This window comes from Sciurus vulgaris (genome assembly GCF_902686455.1).
Source record: "Sciurus vulgaris genome assembly, chromosome: 6".
Classification (NCBI taxonomy): Eukaryota; Metazoa; Chordata; class Mammalia; order Rodentia; family Sciuridae; genus Sciurus; species Sciurus vulgaris.
Genome location: NC_136466.1, coordinates 95,154,016 through 95,177,617, shown reverse-complemented (window position 1 = coordinate 95,177,617; position 23,602 = coordinate 95,154,016). Strand labels below are relative to the sequence as shown.

The 23,602-nt window shown below is 37.0% G+C and overlaps 1 long non-coding RNA gene and 1 pseudogene across 2 annotated transcripts in view; both read right to left on the bottom strand.

The window, feature by feature from the left end:
* Positions 1-21,009: 21,009 nt before the first annotated feature.
* LOC306664512 (mitochondrial import inner membrane translocase subunit TIM16-like) lies at positions 21,010-21,624 on the bottom strand (annotated as a pseudogene). Its single transcript has one exon. The product of its transcript is annotated as a mitochondrial import inner membrane translocase subunit TIM16-like (transcript).
* Positions 21,625-22,205: 581 nt separating this feature from the next.
* Positions 22,206-23,602, bottom strand: part of LOC306663111 — a 52,349-nt gene continuing 50,952 nt past the window's right edge. Inside the window, exon 3 of the long non-coding RNA XR_013764356.1 lies at positions 22,206-22,730. This is a non-coding gene — a long non-coding RNA (uncharacterized lncRNA). The remainder of the gene's footprint in view (positions 22,731-23,602) is intronic.

The window sequence follows — 23,602 nt, the reverse complement described above, 5'->3', positions numbered from 1 at the left end:
AAAATTTCTTTAAAGTGAAATTAGTCTAAGGCTTTATACCAAATCAGATTTTTCTGACTGGATGGGGAAATATTAGGTGTCATAATTTAAAATGAAGAAATAGCTTAGATCACAGTAAAAAATTTCCCCTGACTTTTTTATTTACAAGAAATCATAGGTTTTTCTTTTCCAAAGACTAAAAAAAAATTGTGTGAGTAATAAGACAAATTTTCACACAAATAACCAATAACATGAGCTAGACAGATGTTGTTTATAAATTCTTTACTTGTGCCATTTCTCTGGAAAGTTATTCAATTTAGGAAAAAGAAAATCATTTAAATTACAAAAGAATAGATGCTTTGCCTAGGACTTTATTATAATATACAATAGGCAAAGTTCAAATCATTTTTAATGTTAATAGTCTAAACTGCAGAATCATAAATGATGTCATAATTAGATTCTTTCAGTTGCACAAAATGTTCACTTGTAACCAGCTCCAGTGATAAGAAGTAATTGACAATTTGTTTTAAAATCACAGGAGTATTTCATGAATGCTATGGAACTCTCTCTTCAGTTTATCTTTCCCTGTTAATCTGCATATGTGTATTTCTCTCTTTCTCCCTCTTCCCTCTCTTTCCCTTCCCTCTCCCACTTCTTCTTCAGACTAGTCTCTGGGCTTCCAGTTGATATAGAAGAAAATGGCCAACAACATATACCAACATATTGTCCATTTAAGTGAGTACCCCAACTCTATTAGTCCGGCTTTCCATCACTATAATGATATAGTCAAGATGGTTAACTTGTAAAGAGATAGAGGTTTATTTCGGCTCACAGTTTTGGAGGTCCAGTCTAAGACTGAGTGAACTCATTGCTTTCAGGCCTCTGGTGAGAATGCCCGATAACAGTGGTGCAGAGGACACGACGGACCAAAACTGTTCACGGCCCTGAAGCAAAAGGGAAAAATGAAGGGCCACATTCCCACAATACCTTTTGAAGGCACATCCCCAGTGACCTAAGGCTCTTCCACTAGACCCCACCTCTTAGATTCAATTGCCTTCCAACAGCACCATTCTTGGGACCAAGCATGTAACTCAAGGACCTGTTGGGACACTCAAGATTCTAACTGTAGTACCAACTAAGTTGCAGTCCTCAGTTCCCGGAAATTTGATCTCCAATTGTTACAACTTGAATCAGGCTTTCAATCTCTAATTCAATCAATTTTACAGCATTGGATCATTTCAATAAATGATAAATAGAAGCCCATCTCTGATACAGTTAAAAGAAAACACAATATACAGTAATAAAAATGGTAATATTAACATTAACACCAAGAAAAGTAAGCTTGCACATTGATTAACTGGCTACTTCAAGTACAATTTTTTATTGATCTGATGGATTAACTGCCTGCATTGGTGACTTGTTATATACAGTCTCGGTGAGCTACATAAAAATCCAGGTTCATGTACTAATTCCATCGGTGGCTTCTGTAGACCTTTCATAGCTATGAAGAAAATTCCCAAAGACATATCTTGAGATTTTTATAGTCTTCTCACTATTTTTCTACCTTTCCAAATTCTATGAGTTTTTCAAGCTCTTGTGATTCTGATTTCTTCCTTGAAATTACTAGGGATTGACAAGTTCACAATATTCTTTTTGGGGATAAAAGAAAAAACATATAGTTATATATATTCCACCAGTCTGTATTGCCACATAAGCTCTGAGTTTCTCAGCTTCAGGACTTAATTCACAAAGGACTTAGCACTCAGTTCACAAAGACCGTGATACGGTGTCATCACCTGGAGTTCCATTGCACAACAGTTCTCTTCTTCTACTTCAATATTTAGAAATTTCCATAGTTTGTTTGTTTTGTTTTGTTTTTAGGGCATATAACCTACTTCTCCAAATATACTGCCAGTTTGTGGAAGCTAGGGATCATCAATTACTGTAATAATATATATTGCTGCATAACAAATTAAATCAAAATTTAGCAGCTTAAAACAACAGATATTTATTGTCTCCTGCAATTTCTGAGGGTCAGGAACCTGGGAGCAGCTTAGTGGATCAAGGTGCAGGCTGCAATCTCATGAGAAGTATCATGATGGCTTGGCCAGGGTTACAGAATCCAGTTCCAAGATGGCTCACTCTAATTTCTGGTAGCAGAAGCCTCATTTCATCACAATGTGGGCTTCTCCACAAGGCTAGCTGAGTGTGCAGTATGTCAGCTGTTTTCCACAACACATATGCTCTGTCACAATCCCTTTTTATGACTTAGTCTACAAAATCATATACCACAACTTCTACTTTGTTCTAAGCAAGTTGCTAAATCCAGCCCACACTTAATGGAAGGGCAACTAGACTCCACCCTTCTAAAGGAAGAATATCAAAGAATTTGTGGATGCATTTTTAAAACCAATTATTTTTAATGACATCTTTTTAAAAAATGTATTTTTAGTAGTTGTAGATGGACCTTTATTTTATTTATTTATACATGGTGCTGAGAATCAAACTGAGAAAAATTCACCAAAATGAACTAAGTGTGAGAGCAAATCAAGCTCATACCTCAAAATTTTTGTTTCTATTTCCAGTATTCTAGAAAAAATTTAATTAACATACTTATTAAATAATACACTTATTCTTATTAAATAAATAATATGTTTGCCCTTTCTTCTAATAGTCATTACTTGATCCTTATTTTATGTTAGATACTATTAGATGGTAAAGGGACACAAATAAATTGATATCGTTTTTTGCCCTAATTGTGCTTTGGAATCACTTTGAAGAAATTTTTAAAAATTTTTAAAATATTTTTGCCCAGGGACTTGGGAGATAGTTCAGTTGATAAAGTGCTTGCCTTACAAGCACAGGGCCCTGGGTTCAATCCCCAGCACCGCAAAAAAAAAAAATATATATATATATATATATATTTTATATACTTATAAAATATATATAATATATATAAAATATAAAATATAATATATTATAATATATTTATAAATATATAAAATATATATATTTTATGTATATAAAATACATATTTATATATTTTATATATATATATTTTTTTTTTTGGCCCTACTCAATCCAGAAAAATTAAATCAAAATATCCTGAAGATAGGGCTTGGCATTGTTATTTGTATAATCTTTCAGATTCTAATATACAGTAAAGGAAATCATAAACCATTAAACTAGATCATTTTGGGTGTCATTTTTATGATTTGTTTTCTTCCATAATGGTCTTCTGAAACTACAGAGCTTGCTTATGTAAGACCTACATAACAACAGATGTATTTTGTACCCAAAGAGGTTGAGGGGAAAAAATGTGTTTCTCAATTCCTTGGCACATGTTGTGTTTTTAGATGTTTGGTATCTAGAAACTATATTTCCAATTGCTAACTCTTTCCTTGATTGACAGATATAATGTCCTGAGTACCACTTGCATCTGCTTCTATTGCTAGTTGTGACTAAGATTGTAACTAAGTGGGGCATAGAGTTTCCTGGAGTAGGAAAGGAATTCAAGCAACCAGAGAGGGCCCCAGAGATTTGCCCAAAGGGAGGATCTGGTTTGTGTGAGATACAAGCTTTCTTGAAGTTTATTAGCAGGGTGTAAGACAAGATGATTGCCTGTTCCCTATGAACACAGCTCCCCAGGTAGAAATGGAGACATGAGCTTCCTTATTCTTCCTTTCTATATGTAGAAATGTACCAAAATCACTTCTCTCTGGTTGGTTATAAACTTGCCTCTGGGTGGAGCTGAGCTCAGTGAAAAAGAGTATAATTTGAAAACACTGTGCCTATAATTGAAAAAATTTCTGAAGGCTTTTATGTTCTTTTTCTGGTCACTGCCTTTATATCATCCAAAATCAATCCAGCTGAATCTGGAACCCATGGGGCAGCTGTTCAGACTTGGCACCAAACAACTCTAGGGACTCAGGGTGTGACTCTCCAGTCAGATCAACGGTAACCCATGAGGCAGCTCTGCCTACTCTCTAATTATTTCCTTTGCAAAAGGTCCTGAGCTATTTGATGAATCATACCATTTTTATTGAAAAGCAGACCAAAGATGATAACAAGCCTATTGCCACACACATGAAAGAATCACAGGTTCCTAAGTGGGATCTAAAGAAAGAAAATCTGTACATGTTCATTGCTACTTTGGGTCATAGACACCAAGGATGGTGCTCAGAGGGCAAACATCAGATCATCTCTATGATACATTTCAGCAAGGGCCAGTCAGGATTATGGTTTGTTTCTCATTAAAAATTTTTAAAAATTGGAGCTATCTTTGACCAAAAGTAGACTGATGAAAATGTGACTTTTAAAAACTGCTCCTGATATTCCTACTTTTCTCTTTGATCTCTTGTTATAATAATAATATTACTATTATTATAAAATTCTTGTTGATCACCAATAAATATCAAGCCCTATTTTCTGTCTTTCATAAACTTTATGTTTTAGAATTTCATTTACTTTACTAAAAGCTATTTACTATGATTATCCCTGGTTACAGGGAAACTGAAGTCCAGAAATATTAAGATTTTTACCCAGCAGTTAATTTCCACTTTGTTCTTTTCATTTCTTTCTTCTTGCTTCTTTTCTAGCTTGCTTTCTTTTCTACCTTCTCTGTTTTTTTCCCCCTTGATATTTCCTTTCCTTTAACTCTGCAAGAACAAGACAGTCAATCTTACAGACATAAAAGCTGAACTCAAGAAAAGACAAGCATAACCTGAACAAATTTGAACTTGCTGTTCAAAGAGGAGGGGAAAAGTCATACTGGGGCTTTATTCTCCTCCCTACTTACTGTCTCCAGAAGTTGGCTGACTAGCCTGACTGCCAAAACAAGTTTGATGAAGACATCAGTTGCCCTGCCTCCTGCCCACATACTTGGAGAGGAGGTTGTTAAACTACACCTCTCTGACTCCAAATGGTCTTTGTGCAATTCACATCTGGACCCCATATCACCCTGGAACCTACTACCCCAAGAAATCTGGAGGATTCAGACCTGTGAAATTTTAACCTTAATAATGCCTTATAATTTGTATAACCTCTTTACAAAGAATGCTCTCACAGGTCATATTATATAACCACTTAACAATATCTCCTTTATTAATGTGTTTGTGAGATCTAAGATAAAAGTGAGGATGGAATTCCCCTAAATTCACTTGAAACCCTGATTTCCAGTAAATTGTACTATCACTGTTTAATAGTTTTCTAATGCAGTATCACGAAAAAATTCACAGAGAGGACATGGTAGCACACACTAAAGCTATCTCTGGCACCATGTATCTAAAGTCATGAGTAGTTTCCTTCCCCCCAATATATGCAAGTTGGCAATATTCCACTGAAGTTTAGACTCTTTCGGCTGCTGTACAATCTCTTCCTGGAACCTCCCAGAAGCCTCTACTTCTTTTCTAGGCAGCTAATGAGAGGGAAAGAGCTTAAAGTCATAGAACTTGGAAAGACTTTTCTTCTTACGGAGAATCGAGGAAGTGAATGGAGATAATTAACCTAAGGGCTTAATTAGCCTTCACAGTTGGTTTGTGAACTATGATTCTACTGGGCCCTTTAGGATTTGTCATCCCTACTTCTAGTGAGTTTCGTTTAGACTCAAATTCCTGTCTGCCCCATATTCCCATCGGAAGTTGTCCTTCCCCAAAGTCATATACACGTGGTTTACCAAAAGAAAAGATGAAATATTAATCCTACAAGATACCAGAGTTTTAAAAACCAGGCAGAATTTTTGTTGTTATATGAGTTGGGAAGACTGCATAACTCCTAGAAGCAACACTCTAGAAAGATAAATTGGTTTGTTTCCAACTGAAACAGGTAGTTTTTATTATATTTCAGCTTTTGCAAATCAGGCAATTTTAGTCAACATATAAAATGTTGTTTACCTAATTTTATGTATTTAGGGGATGAACAAACCATCATTTAAATCAAGACATTTTTAAGAGCAAAATGGGGCACGCCAAGACAACACACATAAACGTGAACTGACTAGGGTGGAATAGGACATGGGGTCAACCCACCCATAAGTGAATATTTGAAATAGTATTTCTCTGTTCCTCATAACTTTTTATTACATGAGAGTGTGACAAGGATATTGTTTGCTTTCTTTTTTGTACTGAGAAATAAATACGTGCCTCTTTCTTAAAAAATAATCTACGTTCTAAGACTCAGCCAATCTGTTTTAAGCCTCATCATGTATTTTATTTTATCGACTTTAAGAGATGGGTTCTTGCTACGTTGCTCAGGCTGGACTCAAACTCCTGGGCCCAAGCACTTCTCCTGCCTCAGCCTCCCACGTAGATGGGATTACTGACATCACTGTGCAGGCCATTGCGTGTTTTATTTTTGTGAAACTAAGATGTAGATTTTTCACATCTCTAAATTACTGTGAATCCTCTGGAAGACTTCTTTAAAAAAGCGGCAGTTTCTTCCATAATGTCAATATTCTTTTCAAAGATATTCAGTTTTATTTTGTGTAACCTGAAAGTTTATTTTGGAAGTAAAGTGTCAGTGTTCCCCAGATACTCCAAGTTTTAGTAGAGCCATGAATTCATTTAAAAGAACTTGATCAATTTACTGTTCATTATCAGATCTCATAAGCTTAAATCTCAGCCCCCACTCCATGAGTCAGTTGCTTGCCTGATTTCTATCTAAGTAGATACACATACAGAGACATAGAGATAGACAATACACAAATAATATGGGTCCTCAGAACACAATAAAGTAGGGTGGCTGGCGTGCCGAGGAAATTTGGACAGGCCTCAGGAGCAAGAAGTTCTCTCTAGCATTCTCCCCCACCCTTCCACTCCCTCCACTGTGTTCCTCCCAAGCAGGTCATAGAAACTAGAACTCCTCAAACCCAGAGAAATCCAAAAAACTGAGAGTATTGCTCTCTGACCTTCTCCCTTCCTCTCCGAAGCCCTTGTGAGGTGGGTCCAGAGCGGGGACTGCTACTCAGAGAGGCCAAGAGTAACCTGCACAGACCCGGCTACACTCCCCCCAGTTCATTACCATCAGGACATACCCTTTTCATCAGTCACACTTCTGCGTGGCTGTCCATTCTTCATCAACCCTCAACATAAAAACACACAGCTTTTGCTGGGTCTTTGGGTCTTCATTTCTGAAGACTCCCATGTCACTAGAGTGAATAAATGTGTTCTGCTTTTCTCTTGCTAACCCATCTTTTGTTAGTGGAGTGTCAGCCTGATTCTTGTGATGATGGGCTAAAAGATACAGCAGTCCTCTCTTATCTATAGGGGATTCATTTTTAACCCCCCTAGTGGATGCCCAGAATGGTTGACCTCATAAGTACTATGTTTTTCCCTATACATACATGCCTATGCTAAAGTTTAACTTACAAATTAAGTATAGTAAGAGATTAGCAAAAAAATTGAAGAGTTAAAAAACACACAGTAATAAAAGTTATTTGCACGTCATCTCTAAAAATATCTGATTATATCGTACTTGTCTTTTTCTTTTTTCATGTGATGATGTGAGATTTGTAAGAGAAATCCCGTCCAACTTTTCTTTGGCATAGTATAGCTTTTTGCTCCTACTTTCATAGATAGTAGATAAAGGATGCATTTTATTGGGCCTAAATGAAAGACACACACATAGGGGAACTCGATTTGAGCACTCCAGATTTTATGAGTGCTCACTTGGCTACATTTTTAAATAAATTAATTATATTGAACATGGAGCTATGTGCTTATTTTTCTCTGGCTTTACACATTTTTAAAACTTTACTGAAATTCTTTGGAACGAAGTGAAGTACAGCCATGACCACGAACCAGGTTGCTTTAAGGGGGAAAAACAAGGGTGGGCAGGGCAGAGGAGTTAGAACTGTAAAAGTCTGAAGATTAAGCAGTGTTCGACTGAAGGCAAGCATGACATCGCACTTGAAAGAAATGAAGAAGATGCCCGGCATATGGATCCTCCAGGCTGAATATGAGGTGCTCTAGATTGATTGATTGATTTTTCATCTGTATTTGGATCCAAATACTAGTATTCCTTCCTTTTTTTGTAATAAAAGTGATCCATGGGGTGTTCATTTACCTAAATATAAACATACACATGATGTTGAAAACACAGTGTGGACATGGATGTGAGGGGTCCAAGACTGCCATTATAGGCTGAATCTTATTTAACTTGACCCTGGTCTCAACTTCTGACCCTTATTTTGTCAGACATGAAGCAAAACTAATGCTTCTCTCAACGAGGTAATAAATATGAGGTATTACATGTGGCACAGCACTTGACAAAGTATCTTTTAAACAAACATCCTTTTATTTCATACCATATAGTTCGGAGTGCTAACCAAATGTGAAAACTCTACTGAGAGAAATGAATGAAGATCATCCAGTTCTAGTTCTTCCCAAGATACTGGACTCCCTCCAGGGGGTCTTGCCATTCCACTCTACAGCCAAGTTACTCATTTCTAAGTACCCTGAATTTACTAATAATTTAGGATTATTATTTATTGTTTACAATCAGACATGGTATGAAATACTTTATTTTACTAACCAGTGATTCATTTTAGATGATTCAGAATGATTATTTTATTTGTTCATTTTAGGTATAAATGACAGTAGAATGTATTTTGACATATTATACATACACAGGCTTTAGTAAGATGAACTTAATGAATAAAATAATAACAGCTAACATTTTATGGAGTATTTACTGGGGACAATAGGTATTTTATATCTACTGTGTCAATGAATCTTTAAAAAAGAAACCATATATGAAATAGATACTTTTATTATCTCTATCCTGAAGACAGAAATGGGAACTATTTGTGTCGAAATGACTTCCCAAGTTCATGCAACTATAAAGGGTTAGAGTTAAAAGTGAAGCACATACAGTGCAGTTCTAGAACTTGCCTAACTTTCCACTCCACTATTGAAACCAGAAGCAGGAAAACTATGTAACTGACTATCACAGAAGCCCAGATGCAAGAGGATGAAGCAAAAGGGAAAGGGAAGAAGAGGGAGTCTTTACAAAGGAAGACACAGAAGGATTTTGATGTTCTTTGTATTTTTTAGATTGTAAAGAGGAAAAAAATATGTTTAGGTTGATTAGTATGAATAATATGACTGTTAAACACTGAAAAAAGAGAGACTTTGTTGAGAGGAAGAATAATGTTTTGAACATTTTTAATTTAAAAGACATGTAAAATAAACAAAGAAATTTAGCATATCAAATTTAGCAAAGCAAAACACCCAAATAACTGTTTGCTGTATTTCTCCATTAAATTCTATTTCATGGAGAAGAAATCATGTTGACAGAGTGTATAGGATGTCCCCTAACAAGAACCATAAAAAAAGAAGTATAATTTTGTTGCAAAAATGAGAATAGTAGGCTGTTGAGAACTTGAATAATTTGTTCAAAATCACTCAAATCATAAATAGTCAAATCCTTTGTGTTTCCTTAATGACCAATAATTACCAGTCAGAATACTCATCATTAAGGATGACTTTTAATCCCTTGGGCAAGGAGAGTACAAAGTGTTCAGAGATGGAGAAAAGGAATGAACAAGCATCAGAATGGATAAGTGGATGAATGGATGGATGGATAGACAGACTGGTGGATGATATACAAATTTCAAGAATAAGAAATTATCTTGACCAAACATTTTCTTTTCCTGTCTTTTCCATTAAATCATGTAGGTTCTTTTGTTTAAAACATTACTCAAAACTTACCCTTCATTTTATTTTAATTTTTTGTTTGGAAGTTTTGTTTTTTCTTTGTTCTGGTGCTGGAGACTGAACTCAGGGCTTTGCATGTGCTGAGCACCTTTCCACTGATCTATACCCCCAACCCTTACTTTTTATTTTTTTCTTTTTAAAAGTTATTTTTTTACCTTTAATTTTTTTTTTAAGTATATAACTTCTTAAAAGGAAAACCATTTGCCTCTAGTTCCTTTGGTTTGAGGCTGTTTTTGATTTTGTTTTTAAAGTTACTCTTAAGCACATTAGTGGAACCTCAAGATGTTTCTACTAAGCATAAATACAGGAGCCGGACTTGGGTTCCTTCAGGACCACAGCTGTTTCAGGGCACTAGACTTTCACTTTGAGTTTTCACTTTTTTCAGAGATCCCTGATAAGCCACATTGTATGGTTTCTCAGGCAAACATATCTTATACACCACTTGTGTTTTTGTGTTTATCTTTAGCTTTTAAGGAACTATATTTGGGAACAGTGGCTTCTTTCTACTAACCAAATTTTGACAGGTGAAATGCACATTATTTGGTGGCATTTTAATTCTTTCCAGATAAACATTAATTTATCTAGTTAAGTGACTAGAAGTTAAAATTCAACTGCAAAATGAGAGCTATGTATTCTTTTCCTTCTGACTGATTCACATACACTGGAGTACATTATCTTCAACAAGGGGTGACCAACTGACTATGTAACTGTGAGAATTAATGAGGCTTGGTGATGCTAGTACAGTTTTTAAACTCTTACTGGAAAAGTATAGTAGTGGTCATCAAAAGTTAATCTTAATACTCAGCCTAAAGATCCACCTTCATAAACTCAATTTTTTCAGAGAGTGCAGGACTGCAATTAGCTCTTTTGCAAAGCAGATCAACATACTTGGAGACCAGTTTAAATTATACCAGGTGTGATTAGACAGAGGTCCTCAAATTCTATCATCTGGAGAAGTCAGAATCATCTGGAGGAGTCAGAATGGCAATTATCAAGAATACAAGCAAATTTTGGCAAGGATGTGGGGAAAAGGTACACTCATACATTCCTGGTGGGACTGCATACTGGTGCAACCACTATGGAGGCAGTATGGAGGTTCCTCAGAAAACTTGGAATGGAAACACCATTTGACCCAGTCATCCCATTTCAAGGTTTATACCCAAAGCACTTAAAATCAGCATACTATAGTGACCTAGCCATTTCAATGTTTATAGCAGTCAAATTCACAATAGCTGAGCTACGGAACTAACCTAACTGCCCTTCAACAGATGAATACTAAGAAAATGTGGTATATATACACAATGGAATATTATTCAGCCTTAAAGAAGAATGAAATTATGGCATTTGCAGGTAAATTGATGAAACTGGAGACTATCATGCTAAGTGAAATAAGTCAATCGCAAAGAACCAAAGGCCAAATGTTTTTTCTAATATCTGGATGCTAATTCACAATGCGGGGCTAGGGCTAGGGAAGAGTAGAGGTATGTCACTTAGAGGGGAGTAAAGGGAGGGGATGGGTATGGGGAACGGAATGATAGTAGAATGAATAGAACATCATTACCCTGTGTGCACATATCGTTACGTGACTGGTATACATCTACATCATGTACAACCAGAAGAAAGAGAGGTTATACTCTATCTATGTATGATGTGTCAAAATGCATTCCACTGTCATGTATAACTAATTAGAACAAATAAAAAAAAAAAAGAATCATTTGGAGGGCTGGACCCCATCTCTAGAACTTCTGACTCAGAAGGTCTGGGGGCCTGATAATGTTCATTTTTAACAAGTTTCTGGAGGCAGGGAGTTCTTCTTGCAGGATACTGAGCTTTGAGACGAGACCACGGCCCTAGGAAGGGCTCTTTTACCACCAGTGGGACTGGGAAAGCAGTAACTTGAAAGCGAAGTTGTAGAAACTTCCCTAGACAGGTCAGGATGTGGGCATTTAAAGGTCTGGTTTCGTTTTTTTTGTTGTTGTTGTTTGTTTGTTTTTTTTGTTTTTTAAAATCTTTTGTATATCTGAAAGGAGGCTGTGAAGAAAAAAGAAAGACATGGCTACTAATCTCTTGCCTAGATTAAGTATTCTTTGGTTAAATTTTTATTAATGCCTGCCTCTAAATCCAGTGCCTCTATTTTCACATCCTCTCCTTCTACCAAAAACAAAGACAAAATAAAATGAAAATCTAAACTAGATATTGTGGTCTCTTACCAGCGCTTAAAAAGTTAATGACTGCAGCACTAGAATTGCTCAGGTCAGTGGAGGGTAAAACCAGCCTTTGGAAATACTGTGAGAACACAAGTAGTTTCAACTGTGGAAGAGGCCTGAGGAAATTACAGAGGGAAAACTTTCCATCCAAGATTCCAGTTGCCAAGGAGTTTGTGTAGGTTACTGGAGACCTCGCCCCTCAGTGGCTCCTCTGTGACTCACTGTGTCCCCAGGAAGCCTCAGACTCAGCAACCAGGGAAAGCTCAGAAACTCTGCCTTTGATCTTACTGGGATGAAATGCTCCAGAGAACTTTGGTTTCTAAAACGGATGTTTCTGATCAAACAGACAGTAGCAGAGCCTATAGTCGGATTCCTAGAAGTCAGTCTGGTTCTGACCCAGGTGGGAAGGTTGAGATTAGAGAAAGCTGCATAACGGTCCCATTAGAGCTGTGGTAGACAAGGAGGGAAGGGACAGATTTGCCCTTAGACTCAGCTTAGTTTTCTGGTGTGGCTTGGCACTTTCAATCACTCCTGTTATATTCCAGGAAGCCCATTCTGACCCCTCCCCCCTCATTTACAGTGCTGGATGGGCTCCTACAGGTAGCAGCTGTCACACAGGAGAAATGACTTTTCACTCTGGATATGTTTTATCACTTGCCATTTCATATTTTGCTCTTGCAGGTTGAACTCCAATACCAGCCACAGGCAATTGATTTTCCTTTTTCCCACAAAGAGGAGTAAATGTTTAATCAAACTTTTCCTTGGTTTAGATCAGTGTTTTTCACATTGAATGTATGTATGGTATAATCTGGGGCTCTTGCTAAAAAGCAGTGTCCTATAGTCTGTACTGGGACCTGAAATTCTGCATTTCAACAAACTCCCAAGTGAAATTGATAGCATCTCTCTGAGGACCAGACTTTGAGTAGCACAGGTATTCGCTTTCAACTTGACTCGCTACAAGATTGCCCTGAGAAACTGTTTTTTTAACACTAACATCCAGATATGCAGAGATTTTTATTTTACTAGTTTGAATTAGGGCCTTGTATTTCTCAGAGCTTCCTAGATGATTTATTATACAACCAAGACTGAGAAAACAAATCTAAATTAATGTTTTTCAAACTATACAATCATTGGTGGGCCAGAATCAGAAATGATATTTAAAATATTGTTCAAATGAAATAGAATAGAATAGAGTACAAGAGAGCACATTGTAAAAAGGTGTTGGGTGAAATCTTTCAGCTGTATATATGTGTATGTATAGCTTACAATGTAACTGATCATTATAGCTCAAGAGCTTTGGAAGCATGTTGCAATTACTGAAATCTGCCACCGTGGTGAATATTAGACAGACAATATATGAGTGAATGGACATGGTGATAAGAAACTTAAAACTCGTGGGAGTTTTACCTATCACAAAATGCTTTCTATTGATTGTTTTTTGATCACTTAAAAATGTAAAACCAGTCTTAGTGCATGAGTTCTATAGCAAAACAGCAGAGCCTGGCCAGTATGGCCTATGTGACCTGTAGCAGCCATTGGTCCCTGATCTAAGCTGATATACCTTCTTTGTTTTGACCCTCTACTTGATTTGATCAGTTATAATCAATCGCCTTTGGTTTGATTCCAAAATAGTCTCCTACTACTGACTGTTTTGCCTTTTGTATTTTGACTTAAAACACTTGGATTTGGAGGTGAGGTCTTTTGTGGTTGTTAGTAACAATAACAACAACAACAAAAAAGAAAAACATTTTTTTGTTAAAACAAAATAGTATTGGGGACTTTAAAAAAATCTATGTCAAAGTCCCATGTTAAACATGGCAAAGTGGCTCTGGCACATAACAACTGACTAGAACACGTGCCCTCACCCTCTCTGGGTAGCAACATTTCACTTTGATCATGAAATTCCAACACTGCCATTAATAAATTGGCAGTATGTCATAAGAAATAGATTTTTAAAGGTGTGATTTCAAAATGAACAACTGGTGACAAATGATTGGTGACCAACAGCAAATACATTCCTTACACAAAAACATGATTCTTTCTTATATTTACAGACAAATTTTGATCTTGAATGGAAAACTAAACAATTTCAATGAAATCCATGGTTAAAATCATCACCCTATGTACAGGTATGATTACACGAATGGTATGAATCTATATCATGCACAACCATAGAAATGAAAAGACGTACCCCATTTGTGTACAATGAATCAAAATGCAGTCTGTAAAAATAAAAAATAATTTAAAAAAACACTCCTCCCTTTTCTCAGTTACTTGGCATGTTATACATTTTGTAGTAACCTGTTGGTGAGTTTAATTTTAAGTTGTTCAAAGAATCAGAATTAAAAGCCTGTTGGGTGAATTTTTGGGGGGTGTGGGGGAGATTGGTCCACTAATTATAGTTACAATACTTGGCTGGGTGCAGTGGTGCATGCCTACAATCTCAGCAAGGTGGGAGGCTGGGGCAGGAGGATTGAAAGTGTAAGGCCAGCCTGACCAACTTAGCAAGACCCTATCTCAAAATTTTAAAAAACTGTCAATTTATTAAGATGCAGCTCAGTGGTAAATCACCCTGGATTCAATGCCCAGTTCTGCAAATTACATGCTTACATAGATGTACTTATTAAATATCCACTGTGTACCTGGTGCTCAGGTCAACCCTTAAAGAATGGCAGATGAAAACATAAACCATGACTTCTGAACTAATGAAGCTTATATGATTGTAAGCAGATAATGATAGAGGCATCTTTTACACAGTTGTAGATAAATCTGTAATTTTTTTTTCTAATTTCCAACTATAATAAAATCAAATGTAAGTTTTATGAAGTGTATTTGGGGAGACTCATCTTTTAACAAGCTATTTCATGGGAGATACCCTTGAGGAGAAATTGTTCAGCAAAAGCCTAAAAGAAGCAGGGATTACTTAGGACAAAAGTGGAAAAAATACCTTCTGAGACAGAGAAGTTCCGGAACTCTGTGGGGCCATGACAAGCAGAGCCCAGAGAGGCAGAAGGAGGCCAGCATTCACTGTGACCAGAGAAGCATGCAGGGCCATAGCATACCAGTTCTGGTGGCAAGGTGGAAGACACTGGATCTTATTACCTGGGCAAGTGAGAATTAACTTTTAAAGATTTTTACCTTGGGCAGTTACATGAACAGATTTACATTTTTCATCTTCTAGGTCAAAATTCACATTTGATTTGTTTATCATCAATATCAAAAGAGTACCTTCACCTAGTAGGACTCAATAAATATTCACTATTGTTATTAAAATAAGTTAACCAACACCACCGACTACCGCTTAGAAGACAGATGGGTCAGGTGTGCAAAGAAGGAGAGTGGAAAGATCTGTTAGAAAATGTTGCTGTGCTCCCGACAAAGAGCAGTGACATTTTGGACAAGAGTGGTAGTGGTAGAGATGAAGTGAAGGACAAAGTCACAATGAGACAGGACTAATAAGCTTTGGGTTTTGTCTGGATGTAAGGAGGTGAGGAAGAGGAAAAAATTCAATGGTTCAGATTTTACTTGAACCATTACATGAAGCAAAACATGAAAGAAGATACAGGTTTCACAGGATAGATTAATCAATTTGGAAAACTTTAGTTTGAAATATCCATGAAATAGTCAATTAAGAACAGCAAGTAGACAGTTGGGTACACAGGCCTGGAAATCAGAAAAGAACACTGGGAAATTGGGAATATAAATGGAAATATACATGTGGGTGTCATTGGCAATTACATAAAATTTCATGACTGTCTGTAATAAGTGCTAATTTAGTCTCTACAACGTATCAGGCACTGTTCTGATCACTATAAATATACACAGAAAAACAACAAGCTTCCTTTTTTGAAGCCCTTGGAAAATAGATGAGTCATGTTAACCAGAGTACCACTTAGTACAAGAGAAAGAGAGCATCTCGAGAAGATGGCAGGTTAGAAGGTGAGAATGAAGACAGGGAGCAAGCCATTGAAGACCCGGGCAGTGCGCTCCAGGCCAAGGGCACAGCCAGGACAGGCCCTGAAGGGAGTGCACTGGGGGGCCTGAGGGACAGTGAGTTTTTGTGAGAGAAGCAAAGTGAGCAAAGAAGCAACTAGTAGAAGAAGGGTTGAATCATGTGGACCCTTGAATCCATGGGGTATTTTTCTAGGTGTTTTGGAAAATCACTGGAGGACTCGGAACAGGTGGGGGCTGAGGGTGAAATAATCTGATTTATATTTTTTCAAAAATCTGTCCCTGCTGAGAGTAGATTTTAGGGGTGTATTACAATTCTCCAGAAGTGGACTGATGATTGATAGAGAGATAGATATGTAAATGGAGATTTCTTAGGGGAATTGACTTACATGATTATGGAGGCAGAGAAGTTCCATGACAGGTTGTCTGTAGACTGGAGCTGCTGGGATGCCGGTAGCCTGGCTCCGAGCAAGTCTGAAAGCCTTAGAACTGGGGAAAACAATGGTGTGATTCTCGGGCCAGCTTCAAAGGTCTGGGAATCCAGGGTCCACTGGTACAAGTCCTAGAGTCCCAGTGCAGGAGAGTTTGAAATACTGATGTCCAAGGCAAGGAGGACCAGGGTCTCAGCTTCAGGAGAGAGGGCAGAAATCCTTTCTCCCCTTTCTGTTCCATCAGGGCCTCCAGCTGATTGGATGGTGCCTGCCCGTGCTGAGGATGGATTCTTCCACACTCCAATCTCTTCTGGAAACGCTGTCACAGACACATCTAGATGTAATACTTTACTTGTTTTCTTGGTATTTCTTAATCTAGTCAAGTTGATAACTTAAAGTAAAACTCACAGGAGCAGGGAGATCCACTAAGAACCTCTTACAATATGCCTGTTCGTATATTATGTTAGTGCTATGGGTTGAATTGTGTCCCCAGGTTTGTGTCAGAGTGCTGAACTCCTTCTGATGATACTTGGAAACTGGCTCTTTGAGAGCTAGTTAGGGTTAGAAGAGGTCTGGTGTAGGACCTCAAGAGGACTAATACCCTGAAAAGAACAGACATCAGAGAGGGCACATGGGTCCTCTCTCTGTTTCTCCTCCTCTGCTGTATGAACACATCTACAGGCCAAGAAAAGTCAGAACCTGACTGTGCTGGCACCCTGGGTTTGGACTCACAGCCTTCAAAACTGTGAGAGAGTAAGTTTCTGTTGTTCAAGTTACCCAATCTATGGTATTGTTCTGGCAGCCTGAGCAGATGAATGTAATTAGAAAAAAAGAAAAAAAAAAAGATCCGTGGAGGGTGGTATAGACTAGAACACCCCATTCCTCTGTCAGCTAGTCTGAACACTATGCAGAGTTCTAATTTCCAACGTGAACAAAAGCAGTGAGTTTGCGCAGCATGGGGAAGAAATCTCTATGGTTTCTGAATAAGATTCAGCTTCTGAACAGCACACATAAAAGAGCAGCTTCTGAGCTCCAGAAACTTGGATTTTTTCCTATCAGTTTTCCTGTCGTATTCACTTACTGCCTCTAAAAAAAGCCAAAATAAAAATGTGAAGGGAGCAGTTCCACAGGTTGCGGACTAAGGAGATTCAAACTCCACCTGCTGCTGTTTATTCGATCTCTCAGAGCCATAGAAACCTATTGATGAGTGGTAGTCAATACGACAACAGAGATCAAGCAATAGCCAATGTTATAAAAGGGGCACCCTCTTCAGAGTTACGTTTCGACTGTCCCTCAGTGCACTGGGTACATTAACTGGCTATAGTCCACCCACCAGACTAAATTCTGGTGCTGGAGCTCCTTGGAGGCACCCACTGTGAGTGGAAGGTAACATTGGGAAGACTGTTACAGCTTGGAGAACAATTGCAGACACGTGCCAATCCTACCCCTGTGCTGGACTAGGTGACAGAATGGATCTAAATTCAACTGGAAATGAAATCAGTTAACTTAAATTATTTGAATTTCTCAACAACAACAACAAAAAAAAATTGCTTGTAAGCTGTTTTACTGTATTTAATTTTGTGACCATACTTGTGGGGACAGGCTGCAATGAGGCTTCAGTGAGGCCTAGATATATTAATATCCTAGACTATTCCTAGGATACCTGTTTCACAGCAGTGTATCCAGTATCTATTTTTCTTTCTGGGAAGAAACCTGAAAAACAAAACAAAACAAAACAAAACTGATTTTTTTTTTCTGGATCTTTATATCTATCCAGTCTTGTTTCTCAATCCAGATGAAAGTATCCTTCCTTTGCCATAGTAAGTGAATTACACTGATTTCTAATAACTTTCCCCTACCTGAGTCAAAGTGTTCCATGTGGCTCCAAATGTGAGGGGTTATCAAACCTGTCCCCCAGATTCATTGGCCGACTGATCCTAGCTATGGAATGGCTGAGAATTCTATAGGAGCCCTCAAATCTAAGATTCTACTTCAGGCTTTGCAGTCCGAGAACAATCCCCACAAAGCTTGATGCAGAGTCCAGATAGGATCTATTCAGCCCTGAACCCATGATTGTACCTTCATGCCACACTATAATCTCCTATACCTTTAGCTCAAGGAACATACTGAGATGACAGTGGTCTTCCTTAATTCTGCTCCATTTTAAAGCTGTAGTTGGAAAGTTGGTAAAGTTTTCCAAATACTAGTTTAAAAAAAAAAAAACAGATGATTTTTGGATTAGAGAATAGACTATTGGGTTCAACAAATATCCTTGTGCTTTCTATATTCTCCATCCTCCCTTATTAACATGAGACTAGTTCTGCAAGTGGACTGAGGGCAGAAGGAACATAGTCACTTCCAGGTACAGAACCTTAAGACACCTCCACTGCAGGTACTTCCCCTGCCTGCCCACTTGGAGACGAGAGGAACAAGTGCGTAACAACAAAACCATGGAAGCCACCATACCTGCATTAGACCAGAATGTGAGAGAGAAACGTGTCTTTGTGGTTTTAAACCATTCAGACTTTAGGAGTCTGTAAATTGTAGCTGTCAGTATCAATTAGCTTGTCTAATAGAAACTGTCTTCTTACTAAAAATTGCAAGCATTTTGTTCTAAATTGTTTTATTGTTTTTAAATTTATGTATAGAAAGTGTCAGAAAATAAGTAAAAAACACTTTCTCACCATTCTGTCATGCGCATTTTATTGAACATCCCCTCAGACATCTATCCATGCATCTGTTTACACATACATATTACATATAACACATCATACATGTGATGATGCTTTTTCTGTTCTTACGTAAAACTCTCTTTTGCACTCAATAGTAGGTTGCAAAAATACTTCCAAATCTTTATTTATATCTATCTTGACATTTTGCATTGCTTAGATGTTTTCATATTTTTTAACCAGACTTTAACTTAATAGGTACATAAATTGTTTTTGATTTTTGACTCTTAAAAACATCACTGAATAGGGATCAAAGGGGAAGAGAAGTGATAGCTGAAGTGTACAAGGTTTCTTTTGGGAGTGCTGAAAATGTCCTAGGGTTGTGTGTGATGATTGCACATATCAGTGAATATGCTAAGTCACTGAATCGTACTGAATGGGAGCATGGTACGAGAATCGTACCTCAGTAAAGCTGTTAAAGATACCTTTGTAACCACATCTATTATCCTTTCACAGTCATTATCTTAATGTAAATTCTGAACTATGTAACCATTGAAAGGATTGATAATTGAAATTCCTCTAAGGGACTGTCCATTTTACATTATGGAAACATTTTTCTAAAATAAATTAATACGGAAATATGTGTTTTCCTTCATAATTATCACTACTAGGTTTTTTGTTTGTTTGTTTGTTTGTTTGTTTGTTTTGTTTTGTGTTTTTGCTGTACTAAGATCTCACTCAGTTGCCCAGACTGACCTTGAACTTGTACCTGCCTCAACCTCTACAGTAGCTGGGATTATAGGCAGGCAGCCATGCCCAACTTACTACGAGGTTTTAACCACCTTTTTTCATTTTACAGATCTAAATGGTAAAAGAAAATATGTGCTATTTGTTACTTTTATAACTTTTTTTGCTTTTTTTTGTACCAAGGAGTGACCTCAAGGGCACTTAACCACTGAGCCACATCCCCAGCCCTTTTATATATTTTATTTTGAGTCTTTTGAATTTTAGGGAAATTGTCCCAAGTCCTTATAGCAATAAGGTTGTGATATTTTTCAATAAGGTCTGTAAAATTAGTAATTATAAAATTACCACTGTTTTATCAGATCTAAAACACTTTTTATCTTAAACTGCATTGTTACCATTTGGATGTGTGGTGTCCCACAAAAGATCACATGTAAGACAATGTAAGAAGGTTCAGAGGAGAAATGATTGTGTTGTAGGAGTCTTTACCCCATCAGTGAATTAATCCCCTGATTGGGATTAACTCAGTGTAACTGAAGTGGTAGGGTGTTGCTTCAGGAGGTTGGAATTGGGGTTTAGGGTATATATTTGTATCTGGAAATAGAGACCTCTCTCTCTGTTTTCTGATTATCATATGAGCTGGTTTGTCTGCCAGACTTTTCTGCATGATGTTCTGCCTCACCTTGAGCCCCAGGGAGTGGGGAGCTGGCCTTCTATGCACTAAGACCTCTGAAACCCTGAACCTCAAGTAAACTTTTCCTCCTCTACAGTTGTTCAGGTTGAGTCCTTTTAGTCACAGCAATGGAAAAAACTGACGAAAACATGCACTAGTATTTTTTTAGTACAAAAAGAAAAGAGCTACCAAGCTATAATACTATGTAATATTTTGTAGTACAAAAAAAAAAAACACTACCAACTAAAAATAATACTATGCTTATATAGAAGATAAAAAATATAACACTACATTTATATGTAGCATATAAAAATTAAGCTTAAAGTAAGTAGAACTGGGAAATATTGAAGAGTTATAAAACAGACAATAATTAATAAATAAAATCAACATATTCCAAAGATAATTTTTCATAAAAATTAATAAACTTGATTAAATTCCAGTAAGACTGATCAAAAAAAGAAAAGAAGGAGAGATAGAAAGGGGAAATGTAAACTACTAATATCAAAAACAAGAGAAGGGTCTTGTTTTTTAATGCAGTCTGCCAGTCTGTCTTTTTTTTTTTTTTTTTTTTTTTTTTAATTCAGAAGAGATTATTACCAAGCAAATAAGTTAAAAGGTGGCAGGGAGAAGGGAGCCAAATGGTCATGTTTTGGGCATCTGCCCTTTCTTCCTCTTCTCCAGGGCCTGGATTCTGAGTACCTCTTCCAGGCAGTCCTTTGCATGGACAACCTTGGACTATAGGTAGAAGGAGCCACCCAAGGATTTATCATTCAACTTAAACAGGTGTTCATAGTTCTTCTGGACCTCTTCGGGGCTCAGCTTGGAGATGTTGACAATCTGCTGGGCCTCCTGAAGCCTGAGGCCAGGGAGGTTGGATGCAGCTGCAGACTGGTGCCTAGCTGGTCCTTGGGCATCAGCTACTGCCCTGCTGGCTGCAAACTCCTGCTGCATGACCCGAACAAAGGCTCTGCCTATCACCTGCATGCCCATCACAATGATCTGGGTCAGGTATTTAGCCATGATGGCTGCTCTGCCTCAGGCGCACAAACTCCTACTTCCTGGTTCTGCATGCCAGCTCAAGGGTGACCGGGAGGTCCCTGTGTCTTTTGATTGATGAGTTTAGTCCACTAATGTTCAAGGTTATTATTGAGGTACAATTTATATTCCTGGTCATTTGGGTTTATTTCTAGTTTTTAATTTGAATTATTTTCTCCTTTGATTGACTATTCCTTTAGTGTAGTTCCTTCCTTTGCTGGCTTTCACTTTGTTTTTTATTTCATTCATGGAATATTTTATTGAGAATGTTTTGTAGTGCAGGCTTTCTAGTTGCAAATTCTTTTAACTTTTGTTTATCATGGAAGGTTTTTTTATATAATCTCCAAACGTGAAGCTTAATTTTGTTGGATATAGGATTCTTGATTGGCATCCATTTAATTTCAGAACTTGATTTGTTGTTCCAGGACCTCCTATCTTTGAGGGTCTGGGTTGAGAAATCAGCCGAGATCCAAATTGGTTTTCCCTTGAATGTAATCTGATATTTTTTCTCTCACAGCCTGTAAAAGTCTATCCTTATTCTGTATGCTAGGCATTATCATTATACTGTGACTTGATGTGGATCTGTTATAATATTGTACATTTGGGGTCCTGGAAGCCTCTTGTGTTTGATTTTCCATTTCATTTTTTAGGTCTGGAAAAATCTTTGATATTATTTCATTGAAAAGATAGTGCAAAAAAAAAAATAAAAAAATAAAATAAAAAAAAATAAAAAATAAAAAAAAAAAGAAAAGATAGTGCATTCCTTTGGTTTGTATCTCTGCACCTTCATCTATCCCGATAAACCTTAAATTTGGTCTTTTCATGCTATCCCATAGTTTTTGGAAATTGTGTTCATGGTTTCTTAACATCTTCTCTCCGTGGTCAGTTCTATTTTCAAGATTATGTATTTTGTCTTCATTGCCTGAGGTGCTGTCTTCCAAGTGATCTAGTCTGTTGGTGATGCTTTCTATTGAATTTTTAATTTGGTTTATTGTTTACTTCGTTTCAAGAATTTCTGTTCTGATTTTTTTTTTTTTTCAGAATCTCTGCCTTTTTGTCAATCTTTTACTTCCTGTATTTTCTCCCTTATTTCATTTTTTATACTGTCCTTTACTTGACAGGTCAACTTAACTATGCACATTCTAAACTCCTCCTCTGACATTTCTTCCACTGTGGTGTCAATGGATTCCATTATTGGAGTGGCTTGTTTGGGGCAATTTGTTCCCTTGTTTTTCATGTTGTTTGTGTGTCCACCCATCCAACAGTGTGGATCTGAGGCAGTAGAGTTTCTACCTTGTGGACTTACAGTGTCCATGAAGTGTACCTCACTGTTTAGGAAGAGACAAAAAAATAACAGTAATCAATGCAAACAATATATAGCATTAAACCAAATAGTGGCTGGAGATATAGCTCAGTTGGTAGAGTGCTTGCCTTGCAAGCACAAGGCCCTGAGTTCAATCCCCAGCACTGCAAAAAAAAAAAAAAAAAAAAAAAAAAAAGCAATCAAACCAAATAGTTCCTACTATAGCATCTATAATATTGATTATCACAATATACAGAAATGGTATGATCAGTTATTGCCTATAATAAAAACAGAAAGTTTGCAAAAAGTTTTATAATTTCAAATGGTGGACGGGGAGAGAATAGATGTGATACAGGATGTGATGATTATGAAGGAGGAGAGAAGAAGTAAAAAAGTAGAGTGAAAGAACAATATAGATTGGCTGTTAGCAGAAGAGAAGAGAGAATTAAGGGAAATGTAGAAATGCACACACACGTATATAAAGTAAATACTTAAAAAATTGAAAATAAAAATAAAAGAATATAAAACAAATTTAAAACATACTAATCAAACATCCTAGTTCACAAAAAAACTAATTCATGAAAAATAAATGGCTCCAAAAATGCTAGAAATGAGAAAAAAAATATGAATATGTATAAATGTCCATTTACCATTAAGGTCACAATTAAAAAGGGGAAAATAATTTTTTTAAATAAAAGATCTTGATGAAATGTTAAAGAATTATTTCTGTCAGAGTTCAAAATATTCTCAGCTTCTCTTCTCAGCAGTTTTAGGTGGGGTCTTCTGGAACTTGATGCTCTACCCTCTGGATTGCTGGAGTGAAAGAGGTCATACCCTCTGGATTGCTGGAGTGAAAGAGGTCATCCCATAGGCAGAGTTCCTGGAAGTAGGGTTTAG